Here is a 21,167-nt window from a genome sequence, read left to right as displayed (position 1 = left end):
CTAGAAGAAATGTCTCATTTAAACTTGAAGGATAGAATGGGATACTGACAATGGTGCTTACTGACCCTGATTCATGAGATTTGGGTTCGTATTGCAGCTCTGACATTTCATGAATGACCGTAAGTAAGTCACTTATACTCTCTTGCTATCAGTTCATTCATAGATAAAACAAAGATGAATGATATTTGTATCATCCACTTCATATAGTTGCTGTTTTGAAAAAAAAAACTTCCCAAACATTAATGTACTACATAAATATTGGCTATTATATAGTATATTCTAAGTGACAATTGCAATACCTTGCAACTTTTTTGTTGTTTAGTCATTTCTGACCCTTTGTTATTCCATTTGACATTTTTTTTTTGGACAGAGATACTGGAGTGGTCTCCTATTTTCTCCTCCACTCATTTAACAGATAAGAAACTGAGGCAAACAGGATTAAAAGATTTGCCCAGTTCATACACAGCTAGTAGGCATTTGAGGACAGATTTGAACTCAGGAATATGAAGTTTTCCTGACTTCAATTCTGGCACTCTGTCTAAAGAGCTACTTAGCTGACTAACATTTCTAGTCACTAAAGAAAATTTGGTTGGCTTGAATTATTATCTCTCTGGTACTTCCCATATTACTTTACACACAGTTGGTACTTAATTATTATATATCAAATTGCATTGGTTCAAATTGAATTTCTGATGAATCTTTAGATATTCAATATGCTCTTGCTAACTGTTCCCTATGACTAAGATATTAATCAATGAATCAGCAAACATTTATTTATTTTTAGTCAATCATCAATACTAATTTAATGCAGATCATTCTTCCTTGCACATATTATGGTTAATAATGAATCTAAATTCCAGTCAAAATTACCCATGAAAACTCAAGTGAAAAATAGAAGAGATAAATGAATTAGCAACCTCAAGAATACCTTTTGAGAATTTATGATATAACAGAATCAGAAAATGTTAGTAAGTTCTCCCTCATCAAAAATTATTTTGTATGCATTTAAACTTTTTATTACAATAAAGACATACATGAAACTGAAAAACTACTATTCAACTTGCTATTCCTTTCATATATATATATGTATATATATATGTATACCACACCCACCCCCCACATATATATATATATATATATATGTATACCACAAAATTTCTTCTTTTTTGTCTTTTTCCTCTTTCCCTCCTGCCCCCCCCCCATGGCTACCATTAGATACAAATAGACATAGATAGATAGATAGAAATACATACTTCTCTTTATTAGTTTTTTCCCTCTGGATGCAGATAGCATATTTCTTCATAGGTGCTTTTAAGTTAATTTGGCTATTTATAATAGAAAAATATTTATAATATTCTATTATAATATTTATAATAGAAAAAATAATCACTCAAAATTGTTCTTTGAAAAATATTACAGTTACTATGTACAATGTTTTCTTGATGTTGCTTGTTTCACTCTTCATTATTTCATGCAAATCTTTTTTTCTAAAATCATTTCTTATAAACTCATTTCTTATAACCCAGTAGTGTTCTATAACAATCATATTATTAAACAATCATTTATTAGATATCTATTATCTAACAGTTTCTTTCTAGGCACTGGGAATATAAAGACAAAAATCAAACAATTCCTTGCCTCAGTAAATATGAGACAACATGCATACATATAAATACATACAAAAAAGTACAAAAAATTATATAAAATAAATATGGGGTAGTTTGTGGGGGAGGAAATATTAGGAGATCAGGAAATATTTCATATAGGAGGTGGTATTTGGAGTGAAATTTGAAGAACACTGTGATCTATAAGATGGAGGAAGAATATTTTAGGAAAGGGAAGCAGTCTGGTCATTGGCATAGAGAGATGAGTGATAGGATGCTGTCTGTGAGGGACAACAAGAAGACCAGTTTGGCTAGACTGAATGGTGTGTGAATGGAGAAATATATTACTAGAAAGGCAGATTGGAATCAGACTGTGGAGGTCTTTAAAATCAGTTCTTAGAGATACAGACTCTAAAGAAGAGGGAAAAGTGATAAGAAAATGAGTTTTGAATGGAAGAGACAAGAAGCAGGTTAAGGTATGCACATTCTAAGAGGAAAGATGCTTGCAAATTTAGCTCCTGGGCCAGCTAGAACAGAGACTCTATCCAGCTAGTCCAATGATGGCATCAGGGATTAATAGGGACTAGGTTCGAATACTTAATACTGGTAGAAACTCTCACTTGACTATGTTCTGATAGATGAAAGACTTTTTGCAATTTCAGGATAGAGCAGTTTCTGCCTCAATGACACTGTCAGCTTCACCATCCACTTGGTCTCAAAGACAAGAAAACTTGAAGGTCAAATCTTTTGTTACCAAATATTTGATTCAGGGCAAGTCACTTAACCTTTCACTCTCAGTTTTCTCATTTGTAAAATGGGAATTATAATAGCACCTCCAAGAATGCTGTGAGAATCAAATGAGATAATTTATGTAAAGCTAACTATTATTTTGTTGCAGTGGATAGAGCACTGGACTTGGAATCAGGAAAATTCATCTTTATGAGTCCAAATTTGAATTCAGATACTTATTAGCTCTGTGACCCTGGGCAAGTCATTTAATCCTGTTTGCTTCAGTGCCTTATCTGAAAAACAAGCTGGAGAAGGAAGTGGCAAACCACTTTAGTATTTTTGCCTTGAAAATCCCAAATGGGATGATGAAGTCAGACATGACTGAAATGATGGCTATTATTTTAATTTTAATAATTTACTTTTTATTAATAAGATATTTAATATATTAATTTATTTATCATCATTATAACTGAGTTATTATTATAATGTTTTTTAAAATGAGAGACATATCATGATCACTAATTCCTATGCTCTAGATTTAATAGTTTGGGAATTTAACTCTATCTCTCAAATTTTACTTATTTTATCTAAATTTTTTCTTACAAATTGAGCCATTTATTTTTCAATCTTCCCTCACTGGAAAACTATTACATTAAGCAAGTTTTCATTAGTTTATCAATAACAAAATTTTTCTGCACACATTAATCACTTTTATTCTCTGATCTGAACCTCTTTAGTGATTCAGGTAGATTGTGTTGGTGAAAACTAAAAAAACCTTGAATATGTTTCTAAGGGACCTGGCAGAATTTTTTCTCCTAATCATTTGCAATAATTGCATAGAATTTCATCTATCCAGACTTGCATTACCAGGAGAGAGGAAGATTTACTGCATGAGTTGAACAAATTTTTCTGTCTTTGTGACTTTTAGCCTACATACTTTGCTATGTTGCAACTAGTTGTATAATGTTGAATATTTAGCAACAAGTTCTCTGAAGGGAAAAATGTAACCCCGACACACTTCTAGATATAAGGTATATTAACATTTTCTTCATCACTTTTTAAAGACTAGAAAACTCCACAAAAAAACAATAAACCAAGCTCTGATTATAGGACTTGCTATACCTCTATTTTTTTAAAAAAAACTTTATGTATTCTATTCTGAACTTTAAGAAATAAAATAAGCATTTACATAATTGTAGAATAGAAAAAAATGATTATTCATGAAACTGCAAATCTGTTATGTACAACTATCATGTAAGTTTCTTTTTTATTTGTTTCTTTCCTCCTCCTTTCCTCCCATCCTAGAGATGGCTACAATTAGAAATAAATATGTTGGGGCAGCTAGGTGGCACAGTGATTAGAGCACCGGCCCTGGAGTCAGGAGTACCTGAGTTCAAATCTGATTTCAGACACTTACTAATAACCTAGCTGTATGGCCTTGGGCAAGCCACTTAACCTCATTGCCTTGCAAAAACTAAACAAACAAATAAATATGTATATGCATGCATATATGATTATGTATATATGTGAATATGTGTCTATTTGTAAAATCAATATACTACTATTTATGAGTTCCTTCTTTGGATGCAGTTACTGTCTTCCTGCAAAGGTCCTTGTAGATGCTTTGAGTATTTAAAATAGTCAAAATGACAGTCACTCAAAGTTGATCTTAAAATAGTATTGCTATTACTATATTCAATGTTGTTTTGGTTCTGGCTCATTTTACTCTTCATTATTTCATGCAAGTCCTTGTATTTCTGAGATCATCAAACATTATTTCTTATGGCAATTTAATATTATTTCAAGATCATATACTACATCTTGTTCAACTGTTCCCCAATTGACCAAAGTGTAAATGCTCACACTGAAAATTTAACAACTGGCTTTTGTGATTGTTCGTGCTGGAGCTAGCTCAGAGTCCAATCTAATTAGAAAGGCACCCTGCCCAATCTGAACTGGGTCATTTTAGAATAAGTAATAAATTTGTAGATTTTTTTTAGAGCTATCCTTAAAAATTATTTAGTCTGAGCAATAATATGGTATAGTGAACAGACAGGCAGACTGAATGGAGGGGGCACTCCTGCCTTTAAAACATCCTGAATTTCGTGGTGATGTGGGCAATTTACCCAGACTATAAATTGTGGACTTTGTGCCAGACCCACCTTGGTAGTGGAAATTTCCTTACTGAGTATTTCCTGTGTCACTAAAATCTCAAATCCTAAGCAATGATAATGAAAACATCCAAAAAAAGATCTAGAGCAACTTTCTCATTTTACTCAGGAAAAGTTGAGACCCATTGAGTCTAAAGGCTTTGTCTTAGTTCAAATACCAAATTAATGGCAGTGAGAGGACTGTAATATAGGTTTCTTGTCTCTAATACAGGGCTCTTTTCACAACATCAAGTTGAATCATGTAGAATATATATATGTATATACATATATATATTCTATATATATATTCTCTCTATATATATTCTCTCTCTATATATTCTATATATATACATCTGTATATATACATCTATATATATACATTATATATATATATTTAAACAGAAAAAAAACAGAGAAAAATATATTAATCTGTGCTTATCTGTGGTCATGATAATTATTGGGGGGGGTTTCCCCAAGTTAATGGGGTTAAGTGACTTGCTCAATGTCATACAGCTAGGTTATTATTAAGTATTTGAGGTCAAATTTGAACTCAGGTCCTCCTGACTCCAGGGCCTTTGCTTTAGCCACTCTGCCACCTAGCTGCCCTGTCTTAGTAATTATGAACTTTAAGATCATTAGGTTTAGGGATAGACATGCTGGAGTCAACTCTGCTTTCAAGAACCTATAGTTAATTTTTCAGTGTGAACATTTTTACCTGGAAACAAACTGAAAATCAGGGCCTAATTTCTTGTTTTCTTAACTCTCTAGACTAACTGATGGAGAAAAGGTTAATAATGCAGATTAGATTTTAAAGTATGTTCTGTGATTTTGGAGAGTTGGTTATTAAATATATACCAATATGTCCCTTAGGTCATAAGCATCATCATTTATCTGTTGGCATTTGATTTGTAGGCATAGCTTCAAATGTGATCACTTTGCATACTGAAACCTCTGTGACTACAAATTTCAGAGAACCTAAATTTTATTTGTGACACATCTTTGGGTCTTCTCCAAAGTAACCCAATATGTATTTTAAAAAATGTGGCATCACTAAGTAAATGCACTTTAAGAGTTGAGGATTTTGTCAGTAATGAGTAAAGGGAATGACTTGGTGAGTCTTATGCATGTAAGTGAATCATAAATCTACAAAACTCTCTGCTTAGTTGGCTTAATGCCTTTTCCCAACAGTAAATGGTAAAAATTTTTTAAGCCAACAAAATTTATATAACTGATATTTGACTGGTATTTTTTTATTTATTTAAGTATTTACAACTACATTGTATTATCTTGTTTTACTACAGCCTAAGCAACAGAAAGCCAGTTGGCTATCAGATTAGAGAATAAACAGGAAGAAGGGAATTCAATTCAAGAAAACTCAAAATGTAAACAGGTATCAAAGGTGAATGGTAATTGATTTAATACTTCATTTTGGGTCATCTCTTTTTTTTTTCTGACCCTTTTACTTCCTACATTCTTCATTTATAGGATGCAAATGAAAAGTACATGAAAAAAATGATTTTGGGGTAGGATCTGAAAAGGTTGACTTTGAAATACCAAGGGGAGACAATTAACAGAGTTTAGACTTTGGACTTTTCAGTTTTCTTTATGCTAAAAGAAATGAATTAGTAAAAAAGACTACTAATAGATTTCAGAAAATCTTTGTTTTATATAATACTAATTCATTTAAAATAATCAATATGATTTTTCACAATTGATATTCCATAGCATCCTTATTTTTAAATATTAAAATTAGGATATACTTATTTCTCCCTTCAAAGTAGCCTGCAATATATTTTGAAGTATGTATTTTTCATTCTTTTTTCTTTTAATGTCTCTTCAAAATTATAATGATTTTGTGAGGTTTATTGTTAGTAAAACAAAATTTAAATAAGATCATGAATGAAATTTCCTCTCAATGAAGTAAAGTGCCACAAGATTGTAAAGGAATCAAAAGAACTCAGTTTAGATTTTTATCTCTGTCACTTGTGACCTGTGAGACTTCAGGCAAGTCTTATCACCTTTTATTTTCTCATCTATAAAATGAGGGGGTTGGAGTATATGATCTCTAAAGGCCTTTTCAACTCAAAAACACTATAAATAGTGATTATGCAGCTTCCAAGTCAATCCTTCTATTTTACACCACAAAGCAATTGTCCCAAGGGTTCATAAATGTTTTATGACTCCATTACTATATGCCACTTTCCAATTTTTATTTGGGTTTCTATGAATGCACACAATTGCCCCCCAAACATTTTTAATGCGTGTTTTTTAAAATTTATATTGAATCTCATTATAATTTTTCATTAAGTATTGCAAGTATCAGATAACAGCTGATTCCTATTTATTTTATTTTATAATTGGAAGATCGCCAAATGACTAACAGACCCACCATGAAAGTCCTAGTTTAAAGTTGATTGTTAATGAAAGCTCCTATGCACCTGGTTTTATGGTTGGTTAAAAAATCATTTCTCTCTAGGGTGCAATTACAGTAAACCTCTTTTAAACCAGTAAGAAGATAGGATATGGGCAAAACTCAAATTACACCAAATATTTGGTCTAGAATTTACTTTTGAAATCCAGTGGATATTAGGAATAAGAATTTTAAATCCCCTGGGTACAATGGATTACTATTAAATTTGTAGATGTTTCAAAAGTCCTTAATTAAGGCCAAAGCTTCCTTTATTTTTCAACTTATATCACAGACTTAATCCTGAAAAATCTAACTATTCAATGACAACTTCTCTGACCAAACAAAGAAAAAGGATGGTGTTTTCTTTAGGAAAGTTTAATATTGCTAATGGTTCTTATTCAGAGTAGGATTTAAGAAAAAAGTACTTTAGCTGTTCTGTAGGGCATTATTCTCTGAATTTTACTTAAAAAGCATTCTTCTCATTGGTTTTCCTGTTCCACCCTCTTGAAATATAGGTGACTATATGGCCACCCAGGTTTTGTATGTTTCAGGAATTAGTAGTTATCATTTTTTAAAAAATAGGCAATTAGAAGCACTAAGTTTGAATTAAGTCCCCACAAGTTGAGATTTGAATTTGGTTTATTCTGGATTGAGTAGAACTATGCATTTGAAAAAGAACAAAAGTTTGGGGAGAAAGACTTGTAAAATCTCCAACACAGCCGAAACAGCAATGTGTGAGAGAATCAGAAACACATGGACTCCAGTTTCCCTAAAAACACATGGTTATGTACTAGAAAGACCAATTTGGGGTTTTGCTGAACCCCAACCTTCAAAAAACAGTCTCATATTTTTTTTTTTTGCTAGGCTCACAGTGGAGTTTATGTTAACTCATCCCTTCTAACAATCCTTGTTTGATTGGTGATATGACACCAATATACTTAGAGAACAGAATATAGTATACATTTCTTTTTAGACTATAACTTGATCATTGTGTTGATCAGTGTTAATATACAAATATAAACAAAGTAACTGAAATACAAGGTAATTTTAGAGTGAAGGCATTAACGATTTTGGGAATAAGGAGAGGCTTCATATGAAGAAGATGGTAGTTAGTCTTTTAAATGAAGGAAGGGACTCTATGAAGTAAGAATAAGGAGAGAGTATATTCCAGGCAAAGATGGTCAGTTTAAAGACATGGCAATGAGATCTAGGGCATCATTTATGAGAATAGTAGGCTAGACTACAAAGTGCAGGAAAGGAAATAATGTTCATTCAGGCCAGGCAGACAAGTTGAACAATCTGGGTTAGATTTAGTCATAAGTATATCTCATTATTCCAGCACTCTTAGGATGGAGTATATTACAAGGATGGGAATATTCTAGATAAATGGCATCCCTTTAGATGCCAGATGAGGACAGCTAGGTAGATGAGGGTGGCATAATAGAAAGTGCCAATCTTAGAATCAGGAGGACCTGATTTGAAATCTAGTTTGAGATACTTACCAGTTTAGGCAAATTTTCTTCACTCTATTTGCCTCAGTTCTTCACCAGTATGAGCTGGAAAAAGAAATGTCAAACCAGTACAGTATCTTTGCCAACAAAATGGAATCATTGAGAGTTGTTCCTGAATGAAACAAGTCGACAAAGATTCCAAATTTTAAAATAACATAATTTTTGAGTATAAATATTTGTAAAATATATTCTACACATCCATGTTTTTCTTCAACAGATTGTACTAAATGCAAGTGAATATATTAGGTATCATTACCTTATTGTCCTGTATTAGTATACCATTATATACTCAAATATTCCTAAGAAAAAAGGTTCTGGGGACCTTTATTAGGGGCATTGCTGGCCAAAATTTGCTTGATTTTATAAGTCTGATTTTAAAAGATCTTTTGGCTCCTTCCTCTGCTGGAATTTATATCTTGTCACAACTATCAACATGTCACAATTGTCAGGATGTTTGAGACCCTAGTCAAGAGAGGGGAAATGCACTCAATTTACTTGTTTCTTTAAACATGACTGAAAAAAATTGACTAAGACTAGATATTCTGAGTATCCTATTGAATCATTGACTTTTTTAAATTTTCAAAAAAAATCCTTGAAACTAATTGTACAGAGATATTCTATATTTCCAGTCTATTTCACAGAAATTCTTCTCACCAGTTCAACAATTAATCATTTAATTCACTTTGAAATTATAATGCATTTGAAACTGTAAGAATTGTGAAGAATAGTCATTGATGAGCTACAAAAAATAATAATTATATATTTGATGTTCATCATTATTATTTTGGGTGACAGCATCAGTATTAAGCTAGAATGATGTATTCAAAAATTGAATTGAGATTTTTCACAAGTGTAAGAGGTATCTCATTCAAATTAGTTTCAATGAGGGAACTAAAATTCAGTTTCTATCTCTATTTTATTCTCTATTAGCAGATAAGCAGGGATCACAAATCAAATAGCAAGATTTTGGCTGAGGCAAAGTATTTAGCTGAGCAAGAGGGGGAAAAGATGGGGAGGGTGAGGAGAAATAACCAAGAGAAGTATTTTTCAGCTTCTATATGTAAATGAATACAACTGCCTTTCTCTATCCCTACAACAAATACACACACCGAGAAATATACATTCATTTACCCATGGCACCTAATCCCTGGAAAATTCATTCTCCCTTCTGTATTGTTAAGATTGAAAAACCCTCCTTGCCTTTCCTATATATCATCCTCTGACACTACCACTAGTACAAGCCCTCATCACCTCCTGCTTGGATTACTGTTATGTCCTTCAGTTTGGTCTCTCTGCCCTTTTAGAGTCCATCCTTTACTTTAAGGTTAGATCACTATCAAAGTGATGTTTCTAAAGCCCAGGTCTTACTATGTCAACTTTCCCACCTCCCCTATTCAATAAACATCAGTGGTTCCCATTACTTTTAGGATCAAATAAAAAATTCTGTTTGATTTTGAAAGCCCTTCAGTCCTCATAACCTCACTCCCTCCTACCTTTGCAGTCTTCTTATATCTTACTCCCTTTCATGTACTTTATGATCCAGCAACATTGGCCTTCTTGCTGTTCTACTCACAAGATACTCTGTTTTCTAACTCTAGGATTTTCCCCTTTGCCTAGAGTTTTCCTCCCTTTTAATCTTCACTTGGTAGATATCCAGGTTTACTTCATATCCCAGTTAAGAATCTTATTTTTTATAGGAAATTTTTCCCAATCCCCTTTAATTCTAGTGGTTTTCTATACCAGATATTCACTATAACTCAAAGAGGTCACATTTCCAAAACCATTATTTTTCTTCTTTCTCCTCTAAGATCCATGATATAGCCATTCTACCTATTTTAGATTCACATTTGTAAAGTAGGAGAATCATGCTGCCCCCTAACTCATGGATTGCTGTGAGAAATAATTAGGAATGTTTTCTGTATTTATGCACTTTACATTGTACCTGTTATCTTAATAAATGTTTATTTATTGATTGTGAAAAGCTCCACGGATCTCATTAAATTAGATAAACTTATAGCATGGACTGTGTTTTACTCATCTTATCCAATCATGAAAGACCTGAAGCTTAAAAAAGGCCAAGATCTCCCACAGCTTCCTGGTCCATTGCCATTCATCTTAACCTTTATCTTGACACTGGATTCAGATGACTCCGTAGGAGGGGGTGGGGCTGATGACTTCACACAACTCTGCCCCACTTAAATCTGATTCACTTGCAAGTTAAGACATTACCCTCTGATAACATTGGTGCTCTTTGAGAACAAAGGATGAATAACAACAATACCTGATGTCCCCAGTAATATCTAGTATTTTGTACATAGTAAGCACTCAAATGTGGGGGATTCAAAAACTTCTTTACCTTATATAAGATGGGTACTCAAAAAATTGAATGCAATCATCAATATAATTATAGAGCAGTATAGTTAGGATTAATTTTTCCAGATAAAGAGAAATTCAATTAAGGGGATGAAATTTCAAATTACAACCAGGAGATGAAAAATACATATTTTTTAAAATGACACTAAAAACACTTCTTAGTAGCATAAGATTACTATAGTGGAAGCTAAAGTACAACCAAAGATTAGAAATTTTATCTGCATTTGGTCTTACCTGAGACCAAACTCCTTCATTCTTTTCAACTGTATTCAAATTGTACAAATGCACCTAGTTACAGGAGTCTATCTACTCATGTACAGAATCTTTTCACCATTAAAATTAGCCTTAAAGGGTGAATTAGCTTGTGCATTCAGATACAGCTTAAGAAAATTTGTTCATGGATTTCATTTTCTCTCAAGTGCTTAACAACTTGTTTTCCTGAGTTTCTAATGGAATTGATCCCAATTTACTAAGGCCAGACATTGAAGTGACCTCATGCATACTGCTATAACTGAGAGATTTAGCAACATTAAGATTTTCAGTTTTGAAATACCACTGAAATGTAAAGGACACTTCTCCCATGTAGTCAGTCAGCAGTAAGATGAATTTTAGTATCACTGCTGTAATACTAGTTGGACTATAGCTATTTCTGTTTGGGAAGTGAGGTCATAATACTGTGGTTCAAAATGTGTCAGAAGAAAAACTAGAGGGGATTTTGGGAAGATGAAAAGACCAGACTTCTGATGTGACCTGATGTAGCTGAGTAACTCCCAAAGTCACAAGTCAGTTTCTGACTATAAAAGAGACATCTGATCAGATTGTCATGCTTCATGTTTAATGGAGTGTTACAAGGACTTTGACACAAACCATTACCCTCTATTTACTTATTCAAGGCAGAAACCTACTGGAAAATTGAGTGAAATTATCCATACTTTAACAGCTTTGAGCAGATTGCATTATGATCAAAATTTCTAAAACACGCCCTTCTGAACACACAGGTATTAAATACTATTGAGTTCTGTTATTGTAATTTAATCGTCATGTTTTACAAGATCATTTTAAGCCTCAGAATGCTTAGTAATATTGTGTAATCATAGGAGAACTTAGTACTGACAATTTGGTTTGCGATTTGTCAGAAACTGTACAATTTGGACATATACTGGTAACCAAGAAAAAAAGGTTCATTTCCACACCATTTTTTCCCCCTTTGACAGACCACTGTTTTGTTTTCAAATTTCTGACACTTGTTCTTAATTTTGGTTCCTTGTCCAGAGTTCTGACACAAAGAATAAATATTAGATATCAACTCTCAAAAAAATAATAATGGAATGGCATTTTAGATACATTTTGTGGACTTGTTGACTCAACATATGGAAACATCTGTCAATAGTAATTTGTAGACTGGGACATTATTGAAATCTATGGCTATGTGTGCCTAATGAAGATATCAGGAACTCATCATTGACAATGAAATGGTTGATAATGTTATTTTGTAAGAGTAAAAAAACCCACTAATCATCTTATCATAAAAGCTACTTTTCTCATTTGTGTTCAAGCCGAAAGAATTCAAATGTCCCAATTTACCTTCAACTCTCTACCACATGAGAATCCATTCCTAATTAACAAGATGGTAATATAACAACAGGTCTTGATAAAGATTCAATGTTTATCTTTTTTTAGAGTAATTAAAGCTTACTACTTAACTTTTCTTTGATTTTTATAGATGGCCTAGAAAATGTTTTTGCTAAATGAATCAATTTACTAATGCAGAGGCACCCAAGTTTTGAGATTAAATACCCATTCTTAAGTTATTGTCTGTGCCTTATCCTAGGAAAAACCTCTTAATTCTGGAGTTTCCTTATCAGATTAAACTTCATTACAAAGTCAAAGATCAGACTACTTTTTCATCATACAATCTAACAGCATCAAGATGGGACCCAGAGGTTAATCACATCAGCCAAATACCCAAACTGAGAAAAAATTCCACTGGAAAGTTCTTTGGATATCAGCAATGACATTTGAAGTAATTGCAAAGCTCAAGTGCCAATTTAAATGAAAGGCTACCCCCCTCTGTTACATCCCAAATTCAGCAGTTTAATAGTATAATGTTTAAAGCATCAATGATTTGTAAGGTGAATTCATAATGTGTTTTGTCAATTACTCATAAAACTATTTAACTATAGAGATAGATATCTATCTCTACTGAACAGGAGACAACAGTCTCCTATTTCTATGAAAAAGCTATTTCTAAATTTTCTGAATCAAAAAACTCCCCACAAATAACTCCATTTTTAAAATATTGCTTAAGGAGCAGTAAATTCAGTGGGGCCATTAGCTCTGGTTTCAGCCATATATCTTGGTTTCAAAATTATAGGCATAACAAAATTCTTCAAATGAGTTCTACCTAATGAGTCTTCAAATGGTCATTAAAGCCATATTGTGATCCACAATGTTAAGTTCACTTTATCAATTCAGTAGATTAAAAATAGATTACTGTCTTTTATTCTATATATATTTATAGTAAATTGGACTTGACAGAATGGGAAAGAACTAACTGGATTATGACCTGCATTTGCAGCAGCTTAAGCTTTTCACATGAAGCAACCTAATAGTTTATTTTTTAATGTTCATGAATCTTTATATAACCATACAAGAATTAAATTGAAAGATGAAATTATACTTTTATCCTGGTCATGTATGCACAGAAATGTCCTTACCATGTCTGAATCTTCCATGTAGAAGTTGCTAATGAATTTTGTAGTCTAGCTAGTTAGAATCTGATTCAAGGACAATTATTGGAAGTATATCAGATAGTATTACATAGAAGGTAAACCACAAAATATAGGAGATTGGGAGAAATGAGATGCATTGCTTCAAGCATGTTGTTAGAAATATATTGTGTAAATATATACCTGTCACTTTGAATATATCTCACATCCCTATCATCACCAGAGGCAGGGAGAGCACTCTTTCAAATTAAGGCTTTTTGACAAAAATCCCTCTGCATCATTGTTCGCACTTGAGTGAGTGTCCTAGGTAAGGTAATGGAGAGGCAAAACAATATATTCCAATTTTTCAGAAATTAAAAGACTTAAACTCAATTATTACTGAACAATATCTCATTCTAGGAGAGTGACAGTGGCAGTGAGGAGATTCTACTCATAATACAAATGAGGAGAGACACTTTTACAACTTGTTCCTATTGTACTGGAGCCATGTTAAGTTAGATTTCTGAAGATCTCTGTGTCATATATAGTGCTATAAGATATAAAGAAGATGAAACCTCAATTAAATAAATGAAAGCTCAATTTATAGCAATTCTTGTCCCCTCCCAATTTTATCTACTGTTGAAGTCTGAAGTTTAATTTTCAAGTTTTACTCCCTTTCATTGATTGAGAAAAAAAAATCTTGAAAAGCCTCCCCAAAAGTCTAGAAGGTTAGGTTTGAATTTTAGTCCTCTCTTTATGCCCAAGGCTTACTTTTTTGAACCACATGTGGGCATCTGACCAATGATACTACATATGCCACCTCTTCCATCCAGACTATGCCTTCTAGATATCACAGAGACAACCCAAGTAATCCCTAATGTATTCAATATGTAAGGTAGGCAGACCAAATAATGTATGACAGAGGCAACATGATGCATTGGGAAAATCTTTGAACTCAGAATTACAGGAATTGAATTTTTATCCTGACTGTCACTAATGACCTGTGTGACCTTGAGCAATTTACTTAACTTTTCTGTCTCTCGCCTTTCTCATCTGTAAAATGAAAATGTTATATTAGATGATCTCAAAGGTCCCTGAAAACTTTACATCTATGATTGTGTGAAAAGTATATAGAATGACTGCAGACTTCAAGAAAAATCTGTCTGTTATCTAAATTAGTGGTGCCCGTGGTCCAGAATAACCACTTTGTACTTTGAATGCTTGAGTCTTTGTTTCAGAGGAAAGTGAGGAACAGAAAGATGGAGCCAAAAGGGGAAAAGGAAAGAACCCTTTGCCAAACTATCTTCCTGAAAGTATATAGACTCTGGGTATGCAATATTTTAAAAAGATTGTATAATAAAATGACAAACTTGAAAAATGACTAGAAATAGGTTGTCACCAATATTGATAGAATGCAATGATTATCAGCCATTTTAGACTGCGATATCATTTCTGCAACCGTTTTAAGTCAGTGCTATACATAAGGTGAAACCTCCTATGGAAATAGCTGATAAAGGAATAAACCTGCTATAGAACAAGATTTACAACACTGCCAGGCAATGAACTGAAAGGTCACTACTGAATTAAGTTACCTTTGTATGACTTTTCTGTTCTGGGTATGAAAATATACAGAATGGTGAAACCCATTAAACCAGAGCTGACAGCAGGGGTGGCTCATTAATTCAGTGGTAGGCTAGGTACACCCTTCTACTAAAGTCTCTTGGGAATTCTATGGGCATAGATTAGTCCCTGCAGTCAAACTGAATGAGAAGGCAATACGTTTCTTATATCTTCGATGGAGAAGAAATTTGGAATTCAGAGCTTCTGCTCTAAGACAATCCATATCTGAAGGGTCTCTGTAAAAGCACACAGGAAGAAATATTATTTGTCAGATTGAGTCTGATCAGACTTGGATACAATAATCCAAAGCAGAGGTCAGACTTATTCTTTGTTGCCTAGATCTTCCTTTCCCTACAACACATTAACAGGTAAAACTTGAAAAACCATAATGACCCGTGGGCTTTAAGCAGTCTTAGATGTTGATTTGTGACTTGAAACACACACACACACAGAAAACCCTAGCTCTAATATCTGTAGCTGCTGCAATTTCATTGGCTGGGTCAAAGCAAGGGCAAAATGTCTGAAAGATATGGTCAATTCAATTTGCTGTGACCGGTCCCAATAGCTTTTATGACGGTCAGGGAACTGGAAAACACTTTACCTGACCTTGTGATTCACAAGGCAGCCATAATGAAGCTAAATGTGCAGCTTACCTCCACTGAGCATAGGTAAATGCAGTCATTGTGTGGTCCTGGGAAGCAAGGTTTATGAGGCTTCTCTGGGCTTTGGTTATTCTTGTCATTAGCTCTCCTCCTGGTGTTTCATCCTGGCACAGGGGAGCCAGGACTTCAGTTTCTCAAAAGTGATTCTAGCAGAAAGTTAGTCTTCCTACACAATCTGATAGTGATGGAAAGATAGGAATTCCAGTTCTACCCTAACTACTGTTCTCACTTTAATGTTATTAAAGTCTGCCCTTCATTTTCCTTATCTACAAAATTATAATAATAATAATACATTTCCTTCCCTACCCCAGAGGGATATGCTGAGGATTCATAAGATAAAGTCTTATTAAAGAAGGTAGAACACTTTGATATCCTTAGAAAAAAAAAGAATAATAGTCATGTAGGCAAGATTGTATTATCATCAATTTTGTTGATTTCCAAGGGGAAAAAATGTTAGAAGCCTACCTTACTACTACTCTTTACCTTGGGGGAAAAAGTAAGGCTACTTGAATTGATGGGTTTTGATGGAATAAATTATATTAAAATAAATGATATTACTCTACATATTGCACTTTTCCTTGGATTTTTTCTTCTAAAAAAATTAAGCATTTTAGAGGAACATCACTTTCAATCTCTTCATACTTCCTTGCTTACAAATATAATAAATAATTTTTTTCTGTACTTGAAATGATCTATGATTTTTATTTGTACAGCTCTTTTTTCAGTGACTTCTCCACACCTTGGTAAACAGTTAAGAATCATTTGCTATCTTACTGTCAACTAGGTTGTCATGGAAACAAAGACAAAAAGACAGCCCCTGCTCTCAAGGAGTTCACAGTCTAATGGGGAGACACATTCAAGCAAACATGCAAAAATGAGAGACTAGATAAAATTGGAGGTAATAAACATAGAGAAGGTACAGTCCTTAAGGTGGTAGACTGCAAAAGATTTCATGTAAAAGTGAGCTTTTAGCTGGGACTTGAAGGAAATCAGTGAAGTAAGATGAGGGGCAAAGGTGTGCTAAGCTGCTAAAAATGGAAATACCTTCAGTAATTTATTGAAAGGCAACACAGTATCATGGAAATTTATTGAAAGGGAACATATATAGTATATATAGAGCAGGCTCTGGATTTGAAGTTAGAACTGGGTTCAAATCTCTACTCAAAGACTAGCTGTACAAACATTTAATTTCTTCTTCTTCAATTTTCTCATCATAAATGAGGAGATTGGACTCCATGGTCTTCATAGTTATTTCCAATTTTCAATATATAACCCTATTTTTGTGTGAAGCTAGAATTATACTAATTGTACACTCATACTGAAATATATCTTTAGCATATTGTCTATAAATTCCTGTCTATTCTTCTCAACCATCAAAATTTTGCTTGTTGAGCCAGAAAAACAAATCAGCTTGTTGATGTAGAAAAAAATGATTTAAACCTTCCGCTGGTGTTATGTTGTTCAATTATAGCCTTGACTTTCTGTCTATGTCTGGGAGTGAATCATGGAAATTGTTTGTTAGACACATAAAGAAAAAAACAGTAGAGAATTCCCTTACCCCCAGCTCTAACTGCCCCCACAATTTCCTGTAGCCCTAAATTTTGTCAGAGAAACTCCTTGTGGGATAGTAGGCTGATTATATCAGAGAGGAAGAAATGGACCATAAATATGGACAGTCAACCCCTCTTAAACTTGGCATAGTGCCCATGTTTTAGTATGGTCACTTTTCCTATCTTATGATACTTAGCACTTCTGTAAAGGATTAGTAGTAAGGATTTGGGGAACTCGGTTCTCCTGAATTCCAACATTCTTCCTTTCTTATTTTATTGGACTAGATTTTCATCTGTTTGGCATGGAACAGAGGATAGGGACAGATGGAACACCTTACCAAAACAACGATGCCTTCCTGAAACGTCACACTGATTTCTGGAATGGTGTGTTCTGGCACAAGTTAGGGACATTCCATCTGAAAGGAAGGCACATCAATATTTGCAGGGTGCATCTACCTCATTACTAAGCTCAGACACCCAAAAGGATGACTGGAGGTCAACTGCATTTGGAAACTGAAAAGATCGTACCCCTTGGTGCCAAATGCTAGTTGCAGAACCACATAAGTCAGAGTATTCCTTTACAAGGCTGTTTTCAATTTCTGCATCCTTCTTTACTAGTTTGGTTTTGTTTAGAGAGGGAAAAATGGTTTTAAATATTTTGGACCCTGAGGCCCTTTGTGGTGTTCTTGTGTGTTCTCTCCTTTCACTGAAATAGAAAACAATCTACAATTGTTTGCTTGTACAACTTTTTCTCTGTTTTATAAATGCAGGCAAATAGTATATAATCCAACAAATTGCTCTTTTCTCAGATTCTGTCAGGTTCCTTGTCATGCAAAAGATGTCATATAGACATGAGAAAAGTCCAATTCAATTCTGCAAATATTTTAAAAAGTAACTATTTTGTGCAAGGAGTCTTCCTGTGATGCCTCATCATGAGTATGGGGATGGTCCCACATTCTCAAAATCTCTGCCTGTAGAGTACAGGTTCTTGCAAGCCCTATGGATCTGGATAGAATCCAAGTGGACACCCAGACTACATGTCTGCTATCATATGATCAACCAAGTTATGTTCTTAAAGGCTCATCATGATGTGTCTGCAGGATGAGTAATTTTTCAGTTCCCAACACTCTGAAAATGTTTCCTAAGTCATAAGGAGGTGGATTAGCCATTCCCATGAAATCCTTTGAAATGTTGAAGTGAGTAGGGCAAAGCTCATTCATTGTGGATGAGTAGGTGCAAGAAGCTGATGTAGAAAAAGGGCCCTTCCAAAGATGGACTATCTTGAGGAGCTGGTATGTGAGAAAAGGGACGAGTCATTTGAATGTACAAGTTAGACAAGATGCAATTAGTGCTAACTCACCTGCCTCCTACAACTGTAATAAGACATGTCTAGTAAACTCTAATTATGCCATGGCTTTAAGGCATTACTATGTGACTCTCACAATTGGGCCTACTGGTTCTGTCAAAAATCAAATCCAGCCCACATCTCAGCCTGCTCTTTGATCCCACATGCAACCCACACCTATTAAGTACGAGATCAGCATCCTAGTGGAATGGTTCAAAGCCTTTTTTTCTCCCTTCCCTCTTCACCCCCCCCCTTCCCCTGTTTTACTCACACAAATTACACCTGTTGCCCCAATCTATGTCCCCTTGCCTTTGATCTTAAAACATTGTGGAAACCATCAGCTGTGACAGACTTGTGCTAGGCCTCATTGCTTTGGAATGCAAATCTCATGGGCCCTGCTAGTGGAAATTTGATAATGAAACCGTACAGTTTCCAAGCAGGGTATATACTGCAGTATGGTGGGATGTTTGAAGATTCCATGCCAGAATTTTATGCTTTTCCAGAGAGGGATGTGGTGGTTAGTAAGAACCAGACCTGAGTTAGGTAGAAGTATAGGAAGCTTTTAAAAGCTGGTGTGGAATTCAGTCATACCACTAATTCATTAATTTTTGGGTATACATATCATCATATCATTAGGGTTCTAAATTGGAGGATCACCTCCCTTTTGAGCGGATGGATAATCTGGAGAAAAGTCAGGGTTCCAGGTATAAAGAAGAGTTAGGAAAAAATGTCAAAAAGATGGAAAGTAATTTATTTGACTCTCATTTGGACTGAAACTCTTCTAGCATGGAGAATAGGAATGGGTGGTGTTGAAGGATTTTCTTTTCTTTCTTTCTTTCTTTCTTTCTTTCTTTCTTTCTTTCTTTCTTTCCTCCTTTCTTTCTTTCTTTCTTTCTTTCTTTCTTTCTTTCTTTCTTTCTTTCTTTCTTTCTTTCTTTCTTTCTTTCTTTCTTTCTTTCTTTCATTCTTTTTTTAGAATGGGCCACCTAAAAAGTGAGTATTGAAGGCCAAAAGCTACATCTGCCTCAAATCAGCCAATCTGTGGTGTGCAGCCCGTGCATGTAAAACAAAATCCAAATGCAAGTATGCATGCTTTTATGTGATTCAACTAAAGCAATCCGTATCTGATTTGTGTTATATCTTTCATGTCTATTATATTATGTCGTCTGAAATGATTACATTGGTTTTATTTAATAAAAGTTTTTTCAAGTTAGTTGAAGAATCTGGAGATGGAAAGGCAAAAGGGAATTGAGTTCTTTCCCCCTGCATCTCCACTTTTATGTTAGAAGCCTCTTATGTTTAAGTTCTTAGTCTAAACAATTTACAGTTTTCTGGATTAAGATCATGTGGGGAGAAAGATGGAAATCTCCAAAAGTAACATTGCATAAATACTCCTGCTACTCATGGGTAAATAAAACATTTGTGAACTATAACTCTTGGGGACTAAGTGAACTTCTTCCACTGGGGGCTTATGGGAATCTTTAGGGGAGTCACTGAAGGCACACAGATTAAATCTGGGAGACAACCTGAAATACCCACAAATGCAAATATGGGCCCTGTCCAACAACAAGGAGTGAACAGAAAGCTTTTAAGTTGTCTGAGAGAAAAACAAACTTATATAATTGTCCATCTGCTGATAGTGGCTCTGGGAAGAACCTGGGATGCTGACAGAGCAGTTCATGGTTAATTCAATTATTATTTCAGGTTTCTAGCTTTTCCTCTTTGGTGGGAGGATATCAAACATTAAGTCTCTGGCAAAAAAAAAGCATAGAAAAAAAACAAAATTCCCCTGATGTTGTCATGAGCAGATAGTTCCCGATTGTCCTTCCAAATTCCTGGCTCTTGGCATCCACAAACAGTTTGAAGAATTTAACCCTTATCTCAATGTACTAAAAAAGGCCCCAAAAACAAAGCCCATAAAACTAATGAAACGTTGTATATTATAGACAGTGTCTTAGAAGCAAAGAACTGAACTAAACTCTTCACTGGGTTTAGAGACAAAAGGACCTAATTTTGAATGCTGGTTTTGTTGCAGGCTACAGCTCTGTGAACTTAAGCAAGTCATGTTTTGAGCCTTAGTTTTCCCATCTGTAACATAATGAGACTAGATTAGATGACCTCTAAGGTCCTTTAAACCTATGTTCTATGATCTATGTTTTTATTATGAAGTAAACAGACACCTTTACCCTATGCTAATATCTGGGCATTGACTCTGACTTCCAATAATAACCATGGTAAATTAAATTACTCACACTTTGGGGAAAATATGAATTTAAATATCTCTTTTCTTAGCTGATGTGAAGAATATAATTGAAGATCCTCACTGAACGAAAATCAAGTCAGCCCTTTGGTTTTGGTCAGAACTTCTCTTTCCCAGATTTTACTGAATGTACTGTTGACTCTGTGTTGTGAGAATAATGTGAGGAGAACCAATGGTATGTCTACTCCTTTTGCTGAAAAAAAAATTGTTGACTGTGGCTGTCTAGGTAAGTCTGTCCATATTAT

This window comes from Macrotis lagotis, chromosome 6 (genome assembly GCF_037893015.1).
Source record: "Macrotis lagotis isolate mMagLag1 chromosome 6, bilby.v1.9.chrom.fasta, whole genome shotgun sequence".
In the NCBI taxonomy this organism is placed as follows: Eukaryota; Metazoa; Chordata; class Mammalia; order Peramelemorphia; family Peramelidae; genus Macrotis; species Macrotis lagotis.
The sequence above is the reverse complement of the archived record's forward strand: the minus strand, read 5'-3'. Positions refer to the sequence as shown.